The 17,195-nt window shown below is 38.5% G+C and overlaps 1 protein-coding gene and 1 non-coding gene across 2 annotated transcripts in view; both read left to right on the top strand.

The window, feature by feature from the left end:
- LOC126376541 (uncharacterized) overlaps positions 1–17,195 on the top strand; it is a 102,107-nt gene that overhangs the window by 8,669 nt on the left and 76,243 nt on the right. The gene's annotated exons all lie outside the window — the stretch shown is intronic.
- Positions 6,345–6,416, top strand: Trnal-caa (transfer RNA leucine (anticodon CAA)). Its single transcript has one exon. It is a non-coding gene; the product is annotated as a tRNA-Leu (tRNA).

The following is a 17,195-nucleotide window of genomic DNA, read 5'->3' as shown; positions in this document are numbered from 1 at the left end:
AAAATTTACGTCCTTGGAATGTTGGAGATACCAATTGAATGGTAACATTTACGTCATCAAAGGGCTAGCAATGGCGGCTTGTCATAGGATTGATTTTTTTTTTGACGTGACTTATTGTAGATTTGCCGCAGATGGCATTAACTACTTGGCCGGACAAATGGGGAGCGCTGAAGGCTCTCACCCGATACAACGTTTAAGACAACAGGCCTGAGGGTGCCCAGTTGGGCGCGAACCTCGGCTCAGGGCGTCGTCTGAGAGGAAAAATATTTGAAAGAATTAATCGACCCTAGCGGGTCGATAGCGATAAGCGCTGAATGAGGGAAATCGTCGACCACGCCGGCGGGGTCGGTATCGGGGTCCTAATAGGATTGAGCATACCTGGTCTTCTTATAGGTAAATCCCCTCCGGGTTTCAAACCTAGGATCCGCGAATCGTGAGCCCAACGCTCAACCACTAGACCATAGAGGTTTTATGATTTGTTGGTACAATAATCATGAAATGCCGGTTTATATTAGGACTAACTCCATAGAGGGTTATTTCTGTCATTAAGCAAATTTGCCCAAATTTGCGGTCATTTGTTTCTATTTACTAAATTTTATATGACTACTGATGATTTATGCGTTATTTAGATGTTACATGTACACACATACCTAGGACAAGTTGGTATTTAATTATTTCGAACACCTACAGAGTGTTAGTGACATCGTAACGAAAACTTTGAGCGAATTGGGCTGCTTCAGGCCATGATTCTGAGTAAATATGAAGTGGAATTTATCGTCGAGACGTCGGGATTCACACACAAGCGACAGTAAAAAGTTTTTAACTATTTGTTTTTTAAATGAATAAAGTCTTCTTGGTGTGTTTCCCTTGGGTAGCTAGGCTTATTAACTGAAATAAAGAGAAATTCTACAATCAAGCTCATAAAGTCATATAATTGTATCTTGGAGGCCTTTTTATCAGAACCTACGAGCAGAGAATCATATTTGATTTATGCTTTCATTCACAACAGCATCACATCTTAGGCTGTTGTGGGTGGGGGCATGAATTAAATATGATTTTGTATCAGTTTTAGTCAGTCTTGATCGATGGGGCTGGCATAACAAATTTTGTTAAAAGCCCTTAAGTAAATAAAAGACCAAAAAAAAGACATATGATGAAGATTGTATGAAGAGGTGGAAAAAAGAGATAAATTATGGGAAGAGATCTCATATAGAAAGTAGCAAGTGGCTCAAAAATCTTATTAAAAAAACAAGGTCAAAAATGGCGAACAAAATCTCCTTAGCAATTTCCGGTTACATCACAAAGAGTACCAGGGCGTCAAAGGTTTTAAGAGGTCAGCCGTTCGTACCGCGGCCACTTGAGATTGAGATACTTTCAACTTGAACGCGAGCGCCTGCGGTTTTAGAAAAGCAAGAAGCTTTCAAATCAACTAAGTACTCACGCTTCGCCACGCTTTATGTTAGACCAACGCGATAGGTGGTGAGCCGTATCATCGTTTATAATGGTGGAGACAGCTAGTCTCATGTTACCTATAATGAATAAAGATAATTTTGAGTTTAAGTGCTTGGCGGCGAAGGAAAACATCGTAAGGAAACCCACATTCCCGAGAAATGCATTTTCGGAGGTATGTGACCTAACCTGTCATCATCATCATCAGCCCATTACCGTCCCCACTGCTGGGGCACGGGCCTTCCGTATGGATGGATAGGGAGATCGGGCCTTAAACACGCGGGCCCAGTGCGGATTGGTGGTTATTAACGACTGCTAATGCAGCCGGGACCAACGGCTTAACGTGCCTTCCGAAGCATGGAGGAGCTCGATATGAAAACTTTTTTTTGTGGTCACCCACCCATTCAAAAGTTGCTTAACTTCAACAATCGCAGACCGAGCACGTTTACCGCTGCGCCACCGAGCTCTCTGCGCCACCGAGCTCTCTCCTAACCTAACCTGTATTGGGCTGATATTTCCTTCGCGGAAGGTCAGACAGGCAGTCGCTTCTGTAAAAACCCGGACCTGTCAAATCTTCAGGTTAGGTAAACGGACCCCGTGAAAATGGCAGGGAGATAATGAATGTTGGTTCCCGAATGGTTACTCCCATAAGTGACTTATTGTCTAACCAGGCGCCATTACGATTCATTCATCTGTGAGAAAGAAAGAAAGAAAATCATTTATTTTAGAAATAAGTAGGTGGTACACAGAATAGAATAGTGAACAAAATACTGAATTAAACCTTATCTCTAAAAAGGGACGTCAGCTCAGCAAGATGTTGTGACACTCCGACATTGACGGAGTGCCACAACGCTGATTTTCAACTGAGCCACAAAAAATACTAAAATATAATCATCAATATAATGCTTACCCACGGTGGGAAATAGGCGTGAGTTTATGTATGTATGTATGTAATATAATGACGTCATCATTATTATTAAAAGCGGCAAATTGTCTTCTGATTACGTGTAGCTCTGTCAAACCGATTAGGGATTACGGTCGAGAGTTTGTCTAGCATAAAGTGCCTATCACAAACTTAGATTATAAAACAATCTTCGACTAACTTTGAACATTCTAGGTCACCCTCACAGATTATAGAAGCAAGGGAGATATGCCCTCAGTAATAAATTGAACGAGTCCGCATGTCGACTGTTAACTCACGTCGGCGTGTGAAGCGGCCGCACTAAGACATTTCTGGCTGGACACAAGCACTTGTTATGGTTGCGCGATACCAAAGAAGCAATGAATGACGTGGAAAGCCTCTGTGCGGGACTGGACAGATTCGGGATTGAACAGATTCTGCATTCGGCAGATTCTGAATTCGACAGATTAGTGGATTGGGTACTTTCTTGGTTTCGACGGATTAGTACAGTTGTTAAAAAAAAAAACAAATCTGTCCAATCCCGAATCTGCCGCATTTGGAATTAAAAATGTTTTAGAAAGATGTTTTTTTCTTTACTAACTAACAAATTATAGAATTATCTACTTACTCAAGCGTTCTAAGCAATCGAATACCCTGAAACTTATTTTTGAAAACTTGATTTTTTTTTAGTAACTTTAAATCCCGTTGCATCTCTTTACAATAAATTTGTGCTTTTTTTTGTTTTCTGCCTAGGAAACGTTCTCGAGTTGCATAATACGATCGTTGCGTCAGTAAAACGTTTCGTTTTGTGCATATTTTGGCCCCACCGACTCTACTCCCGCGGCAACTCGCTACCTATTAAGAACTCTCTGGTTACCCTCTATACTTGTTCCCCAAGTCTTAAGTGTTTGACACTGAACGATCGCCTGACCTCAGAAACTCTTGACACCCTGGTACCTACTTAGGATGTAACAGGCAATTGCTTACAGAGATAAGCTTCGCAAAAACAGCATCAATACCTATTACATAATAACATAAACCGCCCATATTCGTCCCAATGCTGGGCACACGCCTTTCAAGGTTAGCCCAGCTGACGTTATCCCTCCCTACGTTGCATTTCGTAAAAAATAAATTACCCACGACCAATGTTATTATATTAACATTGCAAGGAAATTTTTAACATTTAATAAAAGAGTTAAATACTTACAGTTTTAATGATTTTTATATATGTGATAAGTAATAGTAATTAAATACATTAGTCAGTAATTCGCTTAATTTTCAATCAATCAATCAAAAAAAAAAAACAGCAGTGATAAAATTTACGTGCTTGGAATGTTGGAGATACCAATGTAATGGTAACACAGTGGTAACACTTACGTCATCAATGGGCTAGTAATTAGTGTTGCCGCTCGATAGTGCCCTATCGATAGTTTTCGATCGAACTATCGATAGTTTACCAAAAAACGATAGTTTCGATAATTAATCGATAGTATCGATAGCTCTTTTTTGGCGATACTATTGATAAGCAACGATAGTATCGATACTATCGATAGTATCGATAGTTAAAAGATGAAAAACTATCGATAGTATCGATAGTATTGATTGTTGAAAAACAAAAAACTATCAATACTATCGATAGTATCGCTCTTCGATATTGCGCAAGCTATCGATACTATCGATAGTATCGATACTATCGTTGCTTATCAATAGTATCGCCAAAAAAGAGGAGATACTATCGATAGGCCTATCGGTTGGGTAGATGATTTTGGCTGTTTACTATCGATAGTAAAACTATCGATTTTTCGGCAACACTACTAGTAATGGCGGCTTGTCATAGGATTGAGCATAACTGGTTTTCTTATAGCATGGTTCCAACACATCATCATCATCACCAGCCCATTAACGTCCCCACTGCTGGGGCACGGGCCTTCCCTATGGATGGATAGGGAGATCGGGCCTTAAACCACCACGCGGGCCCAGTGCGGATTGGTGGTTATTAACGACTGCTAATGCAGCCGGGGCCAACGGCTTAACGTGCCTTCCGAAGCACGGAGGAGCTCGAGATGAAAACTATTTTTTTCACCCATCCTATGACCGGCCTTTGCGAAAGTTGCTTAACTTCAACAATCGCAGACCGAGCGCGTTTACCGCTGCGCCACCGAGCTCCTCATTCCAATTGGCATTGACTCCAGTGAGTAAAGTCCTCAAGTCGAGGACGTAAATGTCATCTTAAAATACCAAAATTCTCAACTGAGGCAAGTCGGGTGAAGGAAGAGTCGAGTTTATATATTAGAATATGGATAACGGCCTCCGTGCTCCAGTGGTTGAGCGTTGGGCTCACGATCCGGAGGTCCTGGGTTCGATTCCCGGTGGGGACATATCACAAGAATTACTTTGTGGTCCCTAGTTTGGTTAGGACATTACAGGCTGATCACCTGGTTGTCCGAAAGTAAGACGATCCGTGCTTCGGAAGGCTCGTTAAGCCGTTGGTCCCGGCTACTACTTATTGATGTAAGAACGTAGTCGTTATATGAGTCATGTCAGGGGCCTTTGCCGGCTCAATAGTAACCCTGACACCAGGGTTGATGAAGTTGGTAATTTACCTCACAACCCACAAGAGAATATGGATGTTAGAATTATTTCACGCAACTTAAAACTGTAATGATATCAGACCAATTTAGATAATTATAAAGAAAAGACATACGTATTTCTCATTTAGACTTATTTTTAAGTCGTAACGACATAACGCAGTTTTTTCATACAAATTACATAAATAAACTTCTCAGTCTAGCAAAGTTTATTTCGAGCGTAAATCTCAAAGCTGTTAAGCCATATATCACTGAGTCAAGCGTGCCCCGTGATACTTAAACTACTTTGTATTCTTTGCTTGCGAAAGTGGAAATCCTCTTTCTTTGTAAAAGAGCTCTTGACTGTATGATGCTGGAATTCAATAGGCTATATGATCTAGTACAATCATAAAAACATTTACTAACGTACAGGATGTTAGTTACATCGTAACGAATACTCAGGGGGATGATTCAGACCACGATTCTGAGTTAATATCAAGTGGAATTTTCCGTTGCAAAATTCATGATTTCTTTTTAGTTTTTTTTTAATTATTTTTAATTAAGTATGTACTTTTGCGATGGAAAATCTCACTTGATATTAACTAAGAATAATGAGGTAAATCATCCCTCTCAGTATTCGTTACGATGTCACTTACACCCCGTACAAGTACATACAGGTAGCCATACAAGTAGGTATGGGTGTTAGTGACATCGTAACAAATATTTAGGGGAATGATTCAAACTATGATTCTGAGTTGTTATGAAATGGAATTTCCTGTCGGAAAATTCATGTACATTTTTAGTGTTTTTTTATTAATTTCAGTTTTATCGTGTAAAGGCTGTTTAATTTTGATATTATATTATCAGTTCTATACTTTTGCGACGGAAAATTCCAATTGATATCAACTCAGAATTATGGCCTGAATCATCCCTCGAAGTTTTCATTACAATGTCAATAACATTAATATGGATGTGATGTGTTTTTGATCTAAAATAAACATTTTTTTTTAAAGATCTCCTATAACACTGATACACTACGTCATAAAAACGTCTTTATCTGAAGAAAAAAAAACGTTTCGTCTCGTCATAAAAGTAGAGTAACAAAAATTGTCCTACGTCATAAAGTATGAGTAGATCCGCAGAACTTGTATGAAGTAGGTACCTTTCCTATAAAGCCGCAGTGTCAAAGCTTTCAAAGCCAAAGCGAAACCCAAAGCGAAAGAAGCGAAAGTTTGCAATCCATTCGTCACTCTTACTTACGAAACAAACAAACATAGAGAGCTACAAACATGTACAAGTACAAATATGTATACACTTTGAAACCATGTCACATTAACTTTTTTGACAAATTAAACCGTAAGTCTCATTAAATGTCAAATACGATAGTGCGACTAGGGTTATAAACTGGGTACCTATATGATATAACAGCCTCCGTGGTCTAGTGGTTAGAGCGTTAGACTCAAGATCTGGAGGTCCGGGTTCGATTCCCGATGGGGACATTGTCGAAATCACTTTGTGAGACTGCCCTTTGTTTGGTAAGGACTTTTCAGGCTTGAATCACCTGATTGTCCGAAAAAGTAAGATGATTCCGTGCTTCGGAAGGCACGTTAAGTCGTTGGTTCCGGCTATTAGCCGTAAAAACACCTCCACCAACCCGCAGTGGAGCAGCGTGGTGGAGTATGCTCCATACCCCCTCCGGTTGATTGAGGGGAGGCCTGTGCCCAGCAGTGGGACGTATATAGGCAGTTTATGTATGTATACAATGTATATGATATTGGTACATGTTATAGACATAATAAAACGTAATTAAAACACATAACATCGGGTTCTTACCGCGTTAAAATCAGGGTAATAACCCTTTTATTAATTATGATACGTCCATAAACTCACGCCTATTTACCACCGGGGTAAGCAGAGACTATGGAATTCCATTTGCTTTGATCCTGACATACTTCTCCTTATTCATCAATCATTTCATACACGCACGCCAGTTTAGAGTAGATTTTACTGAACTTTTTCTAAGGACACCTCCAATTTGGTCATTGTATGTCTTTCTAGGGCTTCCTCTAATTAACTAATAATTAAACAATGTATAATAAAACTTGTATTATAGAAGGTGATACAGCTTGCCTCCTATCACGTAGGTCTAACAGAAAGCTCAGTGAGGTGTGGGTATTTACTTTATCTCTGACTACCCCAATTGGGATGTAGTCGTGGGCTTAGGTATATATGTTACATCAGGTTTTACTGATGATACGTCTGCCCCAACCTTTATCTTTATTCTCCGATCATCTGCAGGATGATATTGGAGCTGGCCCGCACTCTGCGCACCAGAGACGTACCAGGCGGGCGCGCATAATTGGCGCTTTTCTAATCACTTAGTTCATCTTGCGATGGATGTAACTCATACTACCCCAACTAGGATTTTTTGTGCTTATGTTATGTTATGAACCATATAGTTTACAATTTTCCATTGCGAAAAGTAAGAGCTGAAGTGATCGAAAGTGTTTTCAACTTTCGAGATTGGTGTAAGGAGAAAATCCGCCCTTGGGTAGAGGACCACTGTTTTATCCAAACAATCCAATCCAATCTATTTACCCAATTTCCGGACGCCCTTACCAGGGTGCCAGAATCCATAAGAAGGTCTATTGATCAATAGTACTTCTAAACTTTTGATTATACAGGGTGTTAGTGACATCGTAACGAAAACTGTGAGGGATAATTCAGACCATGATTCTGAGTTGATATCAAGTGGAATTTTCCGTCCCAAAAGTAAGGATCTGAAAATAGTTAAAAAACACACTAAAATGTTCATGAATTTTCCACAGGAAATTCCACTTGATATCAACTCAGTATCATGGTCTGAATCATCACCCTCAGTATTCGTTACGATGTCACTAACACCCAAGCTCATTATTCTGAATTAATATCAAGTGGAATTTTCCATCGCAAAATTATTTAAAAAATCATGAATTTTGCGACGGAAAATACCATTTGATATTAATTGAGAATCATGGTTTGAATCATCTCCCTTATAGTATTCGTTACAATGTCACTAAAGGCCTGTATACTACTTAGGTACTTATTATTCGGAGTAAGTATATCCAGGATGTTTTAAAGAAAGGCCTGATCAAAAATTGTGCGTTAGGATCGTTGTTGGAGGCGGTGTTAGCTGCACTTAAATAAAACTTCTTCGTGATGTGGCTATCAGCGGTCTGTATTAGATAAACTAGAATTTAACAAAATTTACGTTAGTTAAAGATGTAAGGAAAACATGATTCGTCGGTAAAGTCTGTGGCGTAAATCCTTTTATATTGCCAGAGAAAATAATGTTATAGTAAAAATTTATTATGACATTAATGTTGCCAACATACGTTTTTTTAGGCGATTGTAGATTTGTTGCAGATGGCATGAACTACTTGGGGACCGCTGAGGACTCTCACCCGGTACGAAATTTAAGACAACAGGCCTGAGGGTGCCCAGTAAACAGTCGTAGTATGTGCATCTTACATTATTTTTCTTTTATTTCCGATCGGCGTGGGTTGAAAATCAGTGTTGCCCTCTGGGTAAATTTTCACTGAACCCTGGCCTTTTTTGGTGAACTGCGGCACCCATATAACCTTTATGTCTTCCAACTACTTAAATATTAATGTTAATGTGTGTATATTTTAATGTTGTAAATGTATATGTGTGTCGTAGATTTTACCTAAATAAACTTTTTTATTATTATTATTATTATTTTTTATTTTATTTTCTATGTCTAGCAAAACTTTAATAACATGAATTGCTAATTTCTTGCACTAAGTTGTTCAAGATACAGGTTGTGAGAAGCTGCAGTAGTTTTAGGCGGATGCGACGTTCGTTATGTAAAAAATAACGATTCGAAGTATAACTATGTTACCTATTGAATAAATATATTTTTGAATTTGATTTTTCTCCTGACTCGTGGCTTTGCCTACCCGTTTGTGTCGAGCCATCACTATAATAGTCACTTAATAAATTACAAGACACACATTCGTTCGTTCCATCAACCTTGTACAACAAAAATAACAGTTACGAGGCCGTAGTAACTAGTAAATTATTCACTAACTAGTATAAGGGTTTGTCCACACCACCACGTTACGATATCATTAACGACGTGACCCGCATGTTGGCATGCCGTGTTCCGTTGTCTTCTTCTTATCGTGTGGGTTGTGAGGTGGAATACCAGCCTCATCAACCCTAGTGTCAGGGTTATGATTGAGCCACTAAAGGCCCCGGACATGGCTCATGTAACAATTATAATTGTATATTGAAATTTTCACGTAAATGCTTCCCTTATATATCCCTCTATAACTGAAAGCAATGATTCGCGGCCGCGCGCCGCTCCGCTCGCATCGCATCGCCTCTGCCTCTGTGGTCCAGTGGTTAAACGTTGGACTCACGATCCGGAGGCCCCGGGTTCGAACCCGGTGGGGAGATATCACCAAAATCACTTTGTGATCCCTATTTTGGTTAGGACATTACAGGCTGATCACCTGATTGTCGGACAGTAAGATGATCCGTGCTTCGGAAGACACGTTAAGCCGTTGGTCCCGGTTACTATTTAGATAGATAAAAACATTTATTTGGTCTACAGACACACATGCATACATAAAGAAAAAGATTAGATACAGACAACCAATCAACAGAGACGAAGCTCTGTATTAAACACGCCAGGTATGCATGTGTGCTGCAGCAGCGCAAATCGGTCATAGCGCAGCGCAAGTTTTTGCTCTCACGAACAAAACGCTGATTTTCAGCTACAACACGGCTGGAGAAATCCTGATTTACTGATGTAAGTGAGTAATCGTTACATGAGCCATGTCAAGGGCCTTTGGCGGCTCAGTCATAACCCTGACACCAGGGTTGACGAGGCTGGTATTCCACCTTACAGCCCAAACGATCGTTGCGACGCCGTAACGCTGTGATATGGCCAAGCCTTTACAACTGTTATTGAATTTTAAAAGGCCAGTTAATTAGGTTTCGGTCTACATATTGTGTTCTTTTTATGAAGTTCTTGGAAAGTTTCTTCGTGTAATGACTCTGCTATGTTTTAATAAGAAATGCCTTAAGTACAGAAAGAAAAAAAAAACATTAATTTGCGTAATTTATTTTCACACCAGTAAGAACATCACTCACAAAAGAACTACTTTCAGCGAGTAAAAGGTTTTTTTTATGAAGACAGGCGCACGTTCGACCGCCATCCGACAAGATGAAAAGTGGCGAGAGGACGCGTGCTCTAAAAAATACCTTTCTTTTTTGGCTGAACAAAAGTTGGCTACTAAGGACCTTATCACACTAGGACACCATGGTTGCGCAACCAAGGTATTTTTTTGGATTTGGCACCCCTAAATTGTCTTAAATTTTGTATCAGGTGAGAGCCCTCAGTGCTCCCCATTTGTCCGGCCAAGTAGTTCATGTTATTTGCGGCAAATCTAGAATAAGTGACGTAAAAAAAGCAACCAAGCTGCTTCGCCTGTATTTTTTCTAATAGGCTAATTTCCAACTAGTCAAATCAGTTACTTTTTACTAAACGTCAAAACACGAAATATTTATGTTATGTTATGTCTGTTTGAATTCGGAACACGGAGTGTGGTTCCAAATTTGAATTCTCTATAACAACCTCTCCCATCTCTCTTGCACGCCGGAACCGGAAGTAACCCGTCATGGAATAATGCAATAACGTCTTTGCCTTTGTTTGTGTTAATATTCCCTTTTGAAAGAACTCTCGCTTCATAACTTTGTATGCAAATGTTTCTCGTTGTGAGTGTATTTGCGAGAGGTTCTGATAGTGTCTTTATGCTCTAGACAGGGAATAAAAATAACATTTATCAATCTCTTGTGAACTCATATTTCTGTACCTTCAGTGAATAGTACTACAAGTCCAAAATTCGTGTTTTGAGAAAATCGAATTTAAAATTAGTTTGCATCCGCAATCTTTGAATGCTTACATATCTTCTCGCCTTGTGGTTGTCTGGAAGAAATCTCTTTAAGCGATAAGGCCGCCATTTTCCGTGTAAGTCTCTTTTGTAATTATTTTATTTTATTTTGGTGCTATAAAGTATCATTACCATCTCCCTAGCATTGTCCCGTTTTTGACAGGGTCGGCTTACCTAACGCGCAATAAAGTATATTTGTATTAAAGATAAAAAATAAAAAAAAATAAAAAAAGAAAAAAAAAGCCTAAAATCATTACAAAAACACAATCTCCACGATTGACTGAGCAAAATACTGTGGAGGCTGATATCCGCACATGGAAATGGCGGCGGATTGGTCATGTCCTTAGAAGACCTGTGGAACACCCGTTCCGACGAGCTCTGACCTGGTGTGCGCGTGGAAGACAGGAGACGGCCCAAAGAGACCTGGCGACGCTCGGTTGACTGGGAATTAAAAACTCGGCATGTCATGGGATCACGCTACAGAGACTTCAAAAGATCGCGAGGAGTGGAAACCTGTCAATCCAGCCCTACATCCCAACAGGGTATAAGAAGATTAGAAGAATAAGGAGACTAGATACGTATTACTATTTACCTAAGAAGACTGTTACTATCGCTTTTCGAAATCGTAAAGCAACTTGGCTAAGGCGCTAAATTTGCTTTCAACTTTAAACGGGTGAATATCAAAATGTGCCAAGTTTGGTGGCGAACTTTCACATTATTTTTTCGTCTTCTTCTTTGCGAGTCGATGGCGATCGAAGCTAAATTTTTGCTGATCAATAATTGGCCACGCTTACGGCATTGTCAGTGGCTTCGTACAGGTCTTTAATAGTGCCGGTGTTAGGGCACTTAGGAAAGAAAGAAAGAAAGAAAAAATTTAGGAAATATAAATATATTTTGTAGGACAGCACAAAAGGTGAGCCATAGTTTGTGGTGATACTCCACACTCGCAATCATCGCAATTGACAACCAAAAATTGGATTCCGACATTAAAAAGATTCAAAAAGATCCTGGGTTCCGAAGAATCCATAAGGATCCTTTCTCATGTCGGAACCCAATTTTGCACGAAAAAAATTATATGAAAGTTCGCCACCAAACTTGACATTTTGATATTCACCCAAACACAGTGTTTCTTGACTTTCAATTGCACAGACGAAAACAACAATGCATTTAACAATAAAATGCAAATTCCCTCCGCTCCAAGTGGACGGAAATGTGAGAGAGAAATGCATACGAAAATATACGTACTTGAAAAATTAAATGAATATTCATATTGAACGAAGAGAAAATCTATGTTCCTGTAACAGCGCTTGAGAGCGAACGTTCTTTTACATAACATAATATAGCATCATCCCATACCCTCGTACCCACTCCTCTTTTTTTTGACGTGACTTATTGTAGATTTGCCGCAGATGGCATTAACTACTTGGCCGGACAAATGGAAAGCGCTGAAGGCTCTCACCCGGTACAACGTGTAAGACAACAGGCCTGAGGGTGCCCAGTTGGGCGCGAACCTCGGCTCAGGGCGTAGTCTGAGAGGAAAAATATTTGAAAGAATTAATCGACCCTAGTGGGTCGATAGCCATAAGCGCTAATTGAGGGAAATCGTCGACCACGCTGGCGGGGTCGGTTATGATTTTGCAGTTAAATGCTGCGGAAAGAATTATTCAATCAATCAATCAAATATACTTTATTGCACAGAACTAAAATTTCAACAAACAGACATAACACATGAATACAGTACAATTTGAGCGGCCTTATTGCTCTAGAGCAATTTCTTCCAGGCAACCAACAAAAGGAAACAAACATTTACAACTTGTAAAAGTAAAACTAAAGTTAATATAATAAATACTCTATACTATACGTACATATATTAATAAATACTCAATTTAATATAATCCATATATACTAAAAATATACCTAACCATAATCTAAAGAAAACTATAATAATAAATAATAGACTATACACACACATACAGGTATTGAAATAAATAAAATACATCATACATAATAGTAATATCCTAAGAATATCCACATAAGGATTCAAAATGAGCTCGCAACTGGTTTTTGAAGCTCTGAAGAGAGTTAGCGACTCTGATGGAAGCAGGTAAGGAGTTCCATAATTATTATGTAAAAATATAACCAAAGTAATTAGTATGGGGAACTCAACATTTAAGAACACTCAACAGTAGCGACACCTGATGGAAGAAATAGGAGTTTTTATCCTCTTAGGGCTATAATGCGCAATGTGATAAAATTTTATCACCGACATTCTTATCGATTCTGACGATATAGTTGTCGTTTTGGCGATAGGTGCTAATATTTGAACCTAAATAAGTCATTTCGTTCTGTCAAAATACGAACAAAATCACGTATACACATGTTAGGGGAAAAAACTTATCGATTTCGATAAAATTTATTGAATCATTATCATGTATTATGTTAGCACTGCTGATCGCGATTATAATAATATTATAAACTTTATTCGTGCTCGCTGGCTCTCAGATTTTAGTCCACAGGGATGATTTATAGCCACCGGGATGATGTCACGTTGTGGACAAAACGGGAGAGAGCTATGTGTTATTTTGTGAAAACTTGTAATGGTTTTAAATACAAGCTACCGTCTGTGACTTTGTCTACGTTTTATTTTTAAAGCTCGAAAGTTTGACAATCAATAGTTGTCATTGAGGGATTTGGGCTTGCTCAAAAAACAGTTTACTTCTGAAACACTTGTTTTATTTTATTTTTCACCGAGCACAATAATTTTACTCTAGCATCGTCTACCAAAATCCGCCATCGTCTCCCTCTCCCCTTACCTTCCCTTCTCACTCCTTCTATCACTCTCTCACTCATTCACACTCCTTCACTCAATAATAACCCTGACACCAAGGTTGATGGGGTTGGTAATACACCTCACAACCCACACGATAGAAGAAGAATAGTTTATCGATAGGCGAGTATGCATGAATCAAATCAAATCAAATCAAATATACTTTGTTGCACAGAACTTAATATCAACAAAATTAAAACACATAATAACGGGTTCTTACCGCGTTTAAATGGGGATATGAGACTCCCGATATTTCGACACTCATATCCCCATTTAAACGCGGTAAGAACCCGTTATTATGTGTTTTAATTATGATAATAACCGCGTAAACTTAAAACAATGTTAATATCAACAATCAGACATAACAAAAAGGCTTTGATGAGAGTGGAAGAAACGAAAGTGGTGTGCCAAGATTGTAGTGAGTGGAATTCCATAGTCTCTGCCGGGCGAAGAGTTACCGTTCTATACGAAGTATGTACTCTATGTCCGTGGACTCGACCGTCCCAAAATGGCCTCGTCATATTAACTGTCACTTTACATTTTCTCCACATAACAACAATATAACAGGCCCTTGTCAAACAACAATATAACAATATACCTAATATATTTTCAGATAACGATCTTTATATAAAGCGAAGGTTGGTGGTAGGGCTGGCAGAGGAATACCTAGAAGGACGTATTGACCTATCAACAAGCATAAAATTTACGGAACACACGTCAATTTTAAGCGCAAATCTAAAACAACCCTATAAAATTTTACATTGGTCAATAACCCGACAGAATTAAGTTAACAGCACACGTCAAACGGTTTGCATACCAGCGAGATACTCAGAGAGGAATCGAACCTGGACCTCCAAAGCGTGAGTCTGGCGGTCTAACCACTAGACTACAGAGGCTTATTAATAGATAACATAAAATTACAGCGAATGTTGCAAATTAATGGACAGTTGCATTTTGTTTCCATCAATTTGCTTGAATAAAGTTTCAAAAGTGATTCGAGCGCCATCTCTTCTTATTGAAGGAGCTAAAATTACTATACCTAATGAAAAGCTCATTTTTGTTAGCTTCTAAATCGCGGCTGAATATTCGTTTATTACGAGTATGTTACTGTAAGAATTCGAACTTCGAACAGTTATAACAAAACATTTTTGATTAATAAGTTTCCTTTCTTTTGTTTCAGGTAAGAATTGAACACAGTTATAATTTATGTACTTAAACAGAATTTCTTAACATCTTTCGTAAAGGTAAGTTGGTATCTACTTGATATAGAACATAAAAAAAACACCTTCAAAATATTGTTTTAACGTATTTGTTACCTACCAGTATAAAGTGTCAATTAAGTACTTAAAAAAAGCGGCCAAGTGGGAGTCGGACTCGCCCATGAAGGGTTCCGTAGCAGCAAGTAACTTAATATTGTTACGGAAGTGGGTATCGGGATTGGAAGGAAACTCACTGAGTCCAAGGAGAAACGAATTTATTCACTATACACACGGTTCAGCTTCCGCACAGCACAGTCACCGTCACTTCACTATATTTCGCGACACTCGAACACAGCACGGAACACGACACTAGTACTGCACCAAAACTGCGCTAAACACTGCACTTAACACTGTACTTTACACTGCTTGAAACACTGTTCTTTCTTCACTTCCACTTTTTCCTTACTTCCACGTTTTCACTTCTTGCTCCGATCGCTTTAGGAACTGAACTGCTCTCCGTGCTCTTTTCACTCCTTATATATCCTATGGTCTTGTACTAGAACTCCTTTATCGAATAATCTCGGGTGGAATCTCCCTGAGCATTCTAGTAAAGAAAAACAAGGACGCTGCTATGCGACAGAAAAGGATGCCGCTAAAAAGAAGAATTTACGATGACATTCCAGAACTCTCTGGTTGCGGTGTTTGTTTATGCGACGTGACATTGTCAATCTGTCACAATATAAAAGTTCTTGTAGTTCGTTGTAACTCTGATCGATGTTTTAATGTAAATTGCGATTTTTGATTTATGACGTTTTAAAAGAAAACTACTTAATAAATCTCGTACAAATAACAAAACTTACTTTAATCTATTTTTGTGTAAAAAATATTAATGCGGTTTACAGAATACATCTACTTCCCAAGTTTTAACAGTATAGAAAAAATAATAATAATAAATAACTTTATGTAAAAAAGCCTTTTATAAGATTAATGATTACCTAAATGATAAATATGTCTGGTATTAAATGTGTTCCTCTAGTTATTAAATAACTTGTAATGTACCCTCATTGATTTAAAAGATGTGTTGCTGTTGCAGTTTCTTGTCATTTCTTCTCCTCAGCCATAACACCTTGCGAAATGACGTAAATTCAAAAATGTTACATTGACCTTCAACAAGTTTATCCATGATAATTACGTTGAATAAATGATTCTGATTCTGATAAAAAAGTTTATTAAGGTAAAATCTACGACACACATAATTATACATTTACAACATAAAGCATAAGCATAGCTCGTAGCTTTAGTATAGCTCGTATAGTTTCGGAAAAAAGTGGCTGTGACATACGGACGGACGGACAGACATGACGAATCCATAAAGGAAAAGTTTTTGCCATTTGGCTACGGAACCCTAAAAACCTCATCTTACAAAGCAACGAATTTGAAAAATTGGATTTTGTTTATCAATCAATGATTATACATTGTTTTAAGTTTACGCGGTTATTATCATAATTAAAACACATAATAACGGGTTCTTACCGCGTTTAAAGCAGGGTTTTGAGACTCCCGATATTTCGACATCGTTGCAAATGCCATGTGTTTCAATCAATGATTGTTTTTTCGTCTCAACACTAAAATAGCCTTTGAAATTCACGCTCTCAAACAAAACTAAATCAATACTTCATCAAAGTACTGAACGTAAAACATTTTAATCGCGTTCAATTCGCTATATTGCAGAGATGAACAACAAAATAAGATAAACTCCCGTAAAGTCCCGTATAACAACCGGCATTCTCTTCAGCTTTACCAAGCGCTAGTGTTGTTCCGTCGGATACACCAAAGTAAAAGATCTGGGGGGTTAAAATGGCGACATCGAAGCAATTCACCTAATGGTGGCCATACACCATCCTTCCTATCGTCCAATCGGCATGACGCGATCGATTGGATCAAATCGAATTGACCGTATGTGGGCGTGGATTGGCATGTCCAATCGCGTCATGCCGATTGGACGATAGGAAGGATGGTGTATGGCCACCATAAGTTATGGAGTAATCTATATTTCTTGATAATTCATTTCTGACTAAATTTCTCTGCGTCCTTAGTGAATGTGGGCGCAAGTTGATATTGAAGTTTATTTTCTGTCGATGCATGTAGTAGTAATAGGATTGTTCGTTCATGTTTTATGCGATTGTTCATGAGGAATGGTGACCACCACCAGGCATAATTATTTTTACTAATTTTTCGTTTGTTTCCTACTTCGATCATAATATACATTATCGAAGGTTTTCTATGTACAAT

The sequence above is a fragment of the Pectinophora gossypiella genome, chromosome 21 (genome assembly GCF_024362695.1).
Source record: "Pectinophora gossypiella chromosome 21, ilPecGoss1.1, whole genome shotgun sequence".
Taxonomy (NCBI): domain Eukaryota; kingdom Metazoa; phylum Arthropoda; class Insecta; order Lepidoptera; family Gelechiidae; genus Pectinophora; species Pectinophora gossypiella.
Note: the sequence above shows the minus strand (reverse complement) of the source record. Positions and strands in the feature narration are given on the sequence as shown.